The sequence below is a fragment of the Topomyia yanbarensis genome, chromosome 1, assembly GCF_030247195.1.
Source record: "Topomyia yanbarensis strain Yona2022 chromosome 1, ASM3024719v1, whole genome shotgun sequence".
In the NCBI taxonomy this organism is placed as follows: domain Eukaryota; kingdom Metazoa; phylum Arthropoda; class Insecta; order Diptera; family Culicidae; genus Topomyia; species Topomyia yanbarensis.
In genome coordinates this window covers 151,325,381-151,331,458 of record NC_080670.1, presented here as the reverse complement: position 1 = coordinate 151,331,458, position 6,078 = coordinate 151,325,381, and the positions used below count along the sequence as shown (strand labels likewise).

At 35.5% G+C, this 6,078-nt stretch overlaps 1 protein-coding gene across 1 annotated transcript in view; it reads left to right on the top strand.

Annotated features, from left to right (window-relative positions):
- Positions 1-6,078, top strand: part of LOC131677293 (serine/threonine-protein kinase S6KL) — a 69,555-nt gene that overhangs the window by 44,413 nt on the left and 19,064 nt on the right. The gene's annotated exons all lie outside the window — the stretch shown is intronic.

The window sequence follows — 6,078 nt, the reverse complement described above, 5'->3', positions numbered from 1 at the left end:
TTGGATGTCGTATATGTCTACCCAACATAGCAGTAGCATCATCTCGGTAGATTGATGCTCTCACGGTAGTTAAAACCGTGTTGCAGGTTTTTCGAAAAGTATACGAGGTAGGCATAATGCAAAAATAAATGTAACAGAATAGTATCTTGTAGTAATAGACCAGAAGAGGCATAATTTTCGAGTCAAATGAACTGTTAAAATCGTCGCTTTTTCACTAAAACATTGCTGTTTCGTCTACTACTGTGATATGTACTCATCAACTATCGGTAATTTCTGAGTTTCTTCTTAAAGTGTTTTTGACAGTTGGTTTTAACGCGATAATCTTATGTTCTATTACTTAGCAACACGCTATGATGATGTCTATTTTTATTCTGAATACAATACAGTGTAGACCCGATTTCATCAGCCCCCGATTTTGTCAGCAGACAAAAATCTGTTTGATGGGCTCTAAGAGACGAACCAAGTTCAATTCCAGTGAATCCTTTCTTGAGCATGTTTATCCTATCTTAAAAATACAAAAATAAATATTTCATTTTGCTTTGCTTCAATTAAAGTTTTATTCAATTTTACATTTATATCTGCATCCTATTGATCATCGAAATCGGTTGAAAAATAGTCGAGGTAATACATTTTTCCTAAATAAGAAATTTGCTCGCACGAACTTTTAGGAAAAAGAAATAACTGGTATTTTTCAATCGATACTAAATTTTGTATTGAAACAAAGAAGCTTCTTTCCTTTTGTATTTCGACTAATATGACTGTAGTCCTATATTTTTTTTAGTTTTTAGCGACATTCAATTAGCTAGAGATTACTAAGTAGGGAAAGTTATGAAAATTTAGAGCAACCGTACTAAAGTGAGAGCGAGGATGTGAAATGTACAGATCGGAAAATAGAAGGGGTCATTAGAAACAGGCTTTAAATCTTTTGTCTTCTGTTGGTAGGAGTCGAGCTTAGGCAGTATTGCTACGTATCACTCAAGTCTACCAACATGTCTCCCCGTAAAGACAGACTTGTCTCCCTTTACCGTGAGAATCGACTCGGTAAGGGGGACGTACATAGCGTAGTTGCTAAATCGATTGCCTTGTACACCGCTCACCTGGGTTCGATTCCCAACCCCGCACATAGGGCTAGAGATTTTTCCAAAAGAGATTACTCTAACCTGAAAAGAGGCGAATAACCCTAAGGTTAAAATCTCTATAATAATAAAAACTGACTCGGTTCTCACGGTATAGGGAGACAAGTCTGTCTTTACCAGGAGACATGTTGGTAGACTTGAGTGACTCGAAGTTATGCTGCCGAAGCTCGACTCCTGCTAACAGAAGACAAAATATTAGCCCGTATGATTTTAAGCCTGTTTCTAATGATCCTGCCACTTCTAGTTTTCCGTTCTATATATTTCACAATCTTGCTCTCGCTTTAATACTATTGCTTTAAATTTTCATAACTCTCCCTACTCAGTAATCTCTAGCTAATTAAATTTCGTTAATAGGTAACAAAGAAGATTCTTTACAAAAACGCTGTAGTAATTTTCACATTTTTCATTCATTACATAGCATACCGTTAAAAAGGCCATTTTTGACAGCTTAGCTAATTTTTTAGTGCCGAACGTCCCAAAAATAGTTTATTTTTGGTATAAACCAAGATATTGAGGGTATTCATGTTCCGAACCACAGGTAATAAAATCTACAACCTGTACTGGGTCACTTGAAAAGTACAAACTGACTGTAGCACCGTCGAATTTTTAACCTTTCACAGAATGTATTCCAAATTTGAAGGTGATAGGGTGATGAGTCTATTTTCGTCATGTTTCTATTATCACCCTACCCATTCGAAGCCGTTGGTTAGAGCAGCGTCTGCCATCCTTGTTCAACGCATTGAGTTAAATGGTATCGCAACAATAGGGGCACTCGATTCGAGTTTTCGTTGCGCTTAAACACAAGAAATTCACCCTTTTCAGTGTATTTGTGTTATTACCTTGGTTCTTAACAACGAAGCAAAGCTGTTGATGCTAATTTGTACGCATGCCATTGATTGAAGGCCTAGTAATTAACGAATTAGTGAAGCACCGTATTTAGTATGGTGAAAATGGGTACTTTATCCTATAGATTGATATGGCTTGCAGCTGGTTACGATGATAATTTGCTAGCTTCAAACAAGTGCTGGTACGTAAACACCGTCTGCAACAATGGGGTGTCAAATCATACGCGCAACGAACGGCTTTTCAATTAAATCGACTTACATAGTTCTAGATGTTTCACTGTTTTCGAGCATGACTTTCAGCTTTTATGGTATTGTTGTTAACATTTTGAATTTGTAAAACTTATTTAAAAAATTTATTTTATGCTAAACGCTGTTCCATCTATAAAGAAAGTGAAAATTATGATTTATAAGTATCGCTCTCAACATTACGACATGACCCGCAAATCTGGTTACACTGTTAGCTAAGAACTACTAAGAAGATAATTTGCTCAGCTTGGTTTCTCAGTGCATCATTCTCATGAAAATATTTATGCTCTTTCACTCTTCCTTACTCTATCGAGCCGGTCGGTAAGATTTAGTGTTCGGTATCTATTTGATGCCTTTTGCTAGCATTCTAGCTTTAAATTTGGGCGTAATTTCTGTCAGGCGGTGGGCTTTCGCTGATAGTTTGATTTGTCATTTGTTTGATTAATCAAACTTGTGTCGTTTTGCTGAATCGAAATTGTATTCAATCAGCAATGTGCGATTCTTTAAAAACAATCGAAACGATTTATTGAGCCTAAGTTTAAAACTTGGTATTGGCATTTCCATGTTTCGTAATTACTAATTCATTAATACAATGGTCAACGTCTCACAGAATGCTGCAGACAGCGGCAATGTGTTTTACTCTCTGATTTAAATTTACTACCATCTACTAGTACTTCTATTACTAGTGTCTCAGCGATAATACGAATTCCGAAAGTTTTTAGGTTCCATGACTGTCCATGAGACTGCCTTAGAATAATTGGCAAGAATTGAAATAACATGCTCTATGACATAATGGTACATAAACTTCTAGATAGTATCCGCTTATCGTCTGTTATAAAACCACTGTTTTCTATTTTTTTGAGGTAGCTGTTCCACAGGTATGAAATACTAAAGATATGGTATGAAATACTAAAGATAGTCAATACATCATGCTACAAAAGTGTTCTGTCGGTGTGAGATACCTTATCCGAGTGTTCACTTAATTTTTACTTGAATTGCCAGATTGAAGCTGCTGTGTATCAATATAACAACTTGAGTTTTTGTATCCTGTTTGAATGATCACATACCAAGTAGGTATACATATAATCGTTAAGATAGAACAAAGCTCCGATTCTTGAGTTTTCTGACTGATTTAAAAATTAATGGTAAGAAAGCTTTTGGTTCATACCTTCCTAGCTCCTGTCAATTTTAAAGGCGTTTTTTTTACGATTGTTTGTATTGAGTATTGATTTACCAGTATATTATTTTCCCAATTTTCTAAATATTGTGCTACTAACATTAGGGTAGCGTACATGGAGGTATTGTGTGTGAAAAATTCAAGTTGTTTGACATTAATTCGAGAAAGAATCGAAAATATAGATAGGCATAATTTTGCCACCGAAAATGTATACGACTTCAAAACAAACAAATTTTCATTAAATAGTGGACGTACATTTACACGTGTATTTAAAAGCTAATCACAATCAACTTCCAATATGTAAATCTTACAATAGGGTCAGGTTATAAGCACAGACTGATGCTAAAAAACTTCTGGTATGGTAAGACATCTGCAGTTGGGGATTCGACGCAAAAGGTTTATCAGATTTTCTACGTGGCGTCGATGGTTCACATGGGATTTCACACTTTCTGATCCCTCCCCTTTTCTTCCTCGTAAATGTAAGGTGGATTTTCCCAGAAAACCGCCCTTTTCAATAATCTAGCTTTAGATATTATACGATCAAAATGTTTTGAAATGTTTGAGGAATGTATTATGGTATTGTGACCTTCTTTAGGAGACACAAAATTGAATCGTATTTTTGGATCTGGTCTAAAATGGCGGATCAAGCTTTATTCAAGATCTATATCCAAATCAAGCGTAAGTTTCCAATACAAATTTTTCTTGTTCAGCTTTCTTGTTCTTCGATAATTGTTTCTGGTTTTTAGGTTGGTTTTGATATACAAAAAATATATAATAAAAAATATTAGGGGAATACAAACAAGGCCATACATAATGTTAGTAGGTTAGTGCAGTCATTAAAAATTAAGCAATTATTATAGTAATATTTGTATTGCAATCTAATGAAACTGAACTATTTTTTTCTCTCTTCACTAGGGAAAAATAAGTTGTCATCTCTACTGGAAACTCATGTTTTTTGCATCTTACATGTACTAGGGTCAGAAATAAAGCGGCGACGTCAAACGCGTTATGGTATTCAACCGTTATTTGTCGGACGGAATTTCCGGGAATTTTTTCAGATTTAAATTCATGTTCTTTCAAAAGCCAGAAATTGATTCTTAGCGGAATGTTAGAGACAAGCCGACTTTGTGTACGCGATTTGTTACGTAGAGATCTTCTTTCTTGGTGGTGATCTAGCTGCGTCGTCTACTGCTGCTTAGGGATCACTTAGTACGTTTTCTCTCTGGTTATAATTTTCGTGATTGTTGTATAGCCTTTCGCGATTGGGTAGTTTGGATTTATTGTTGGACTTACGGGTCACGATCGCGTATACGCTTTATTGTTGGCTGTACTGGCTGTTGATTTGGAAGTAGTAGGCGAAACACAGGTTCTATTATTCTTATTTTTGCTATGAAATCGCAGGTAGGAATTAATAGGTTTGGTTACCCGCAATTTCACAACATTTTCCAGGCTTCAAACTTAACGGTATTCATCTCTTCGTATTCTAGCTTGACTTATCAAGAGTACGTGGGGATAGATCGGGAAGATATACGTCAATGTTGTCGTCGTGCATATAAATTCCTGCTCAATAAAGCTATGGTCTAGAGTGTAAGATGCGTTAGCACCCTCACTAAAAATTAGGGCGGATTGGACAATAATTAGAACTAACGGGTACCATAGTGTGCCTACAAGACTGATTTGAGGTTGTATGGAAAAAAATTGAAAATGGTCATAATTAGTAAGCACTCCGAAGGATTCTGCAAATTTTGAAAGCGTTTAGTTGCTCCCAGGATCTCGGCATCGCGTTTAAAGTTTGCATGGAAATTAGCATTAAGAAAGCTTTTGGTTCATACCTTCCTAGCTCTTGTCAATTTTAAAGGCGTTTTTTTACGATTGTTTGTATTGAGTATTGATTTACCAGTATATTATTTTCCCAATTTTCTAAATATTGCGCTACTAACATTAGGGTAGCGTACATGGAGGTATTGTGTGTGAAAAATTCAAGTTGTTTGACATTCATTCGAGAAAGAATCGAAAATATAGAAAGGCATAATTTTGCCACCGAAAATGTATACGACTTCAAAACAAACAAATTTTCATTAAATAGTGGACGTACATTTACACGTGTATTTAAAAGCTAATCACAATCAACTTCCAATATGTAAATCTTACAATAGGGTCAGGTTATAAGCACAGACTGATGCTAAAAAACTTCTGGTATGGTAAGACATCTGCAGTTGGGGATTCGACGCAAAAGGTTTATCAGATTTTCTACGTGGCGTCGATGGTGCACATGGGATTTCACACTTTCTGATCCGTCCCCTTTTCTTCCTCGTAAATGTAAGGTGGATTTTCCCAGAAAACCGCCCTTTTCAATAATCTAGCTTTAGATATTATACGATCAAAATGTTTTGAAATGTTTGAGGAATGTATTATGGTATTGTGACCTTCTTTAGGAGACACAAAATTGAATCGTATTTTTGGATCTGGTCTAAAATGGCGGATCAAGCTTTATTCAAAATCTATATCCAAATCAAGCGTAAGTTTCCAATACAAATTTTTCTTGTTCAGCATTCTTGTTCTTCGATAATTGTTTCTGGTTTTTAGGTTGGTTTTGATATACAAAAAATATATAATAAAAAATATTAGGGGAATACAAACAAGGCCATACATAATGTTAGTAGGTTAGTGCAGT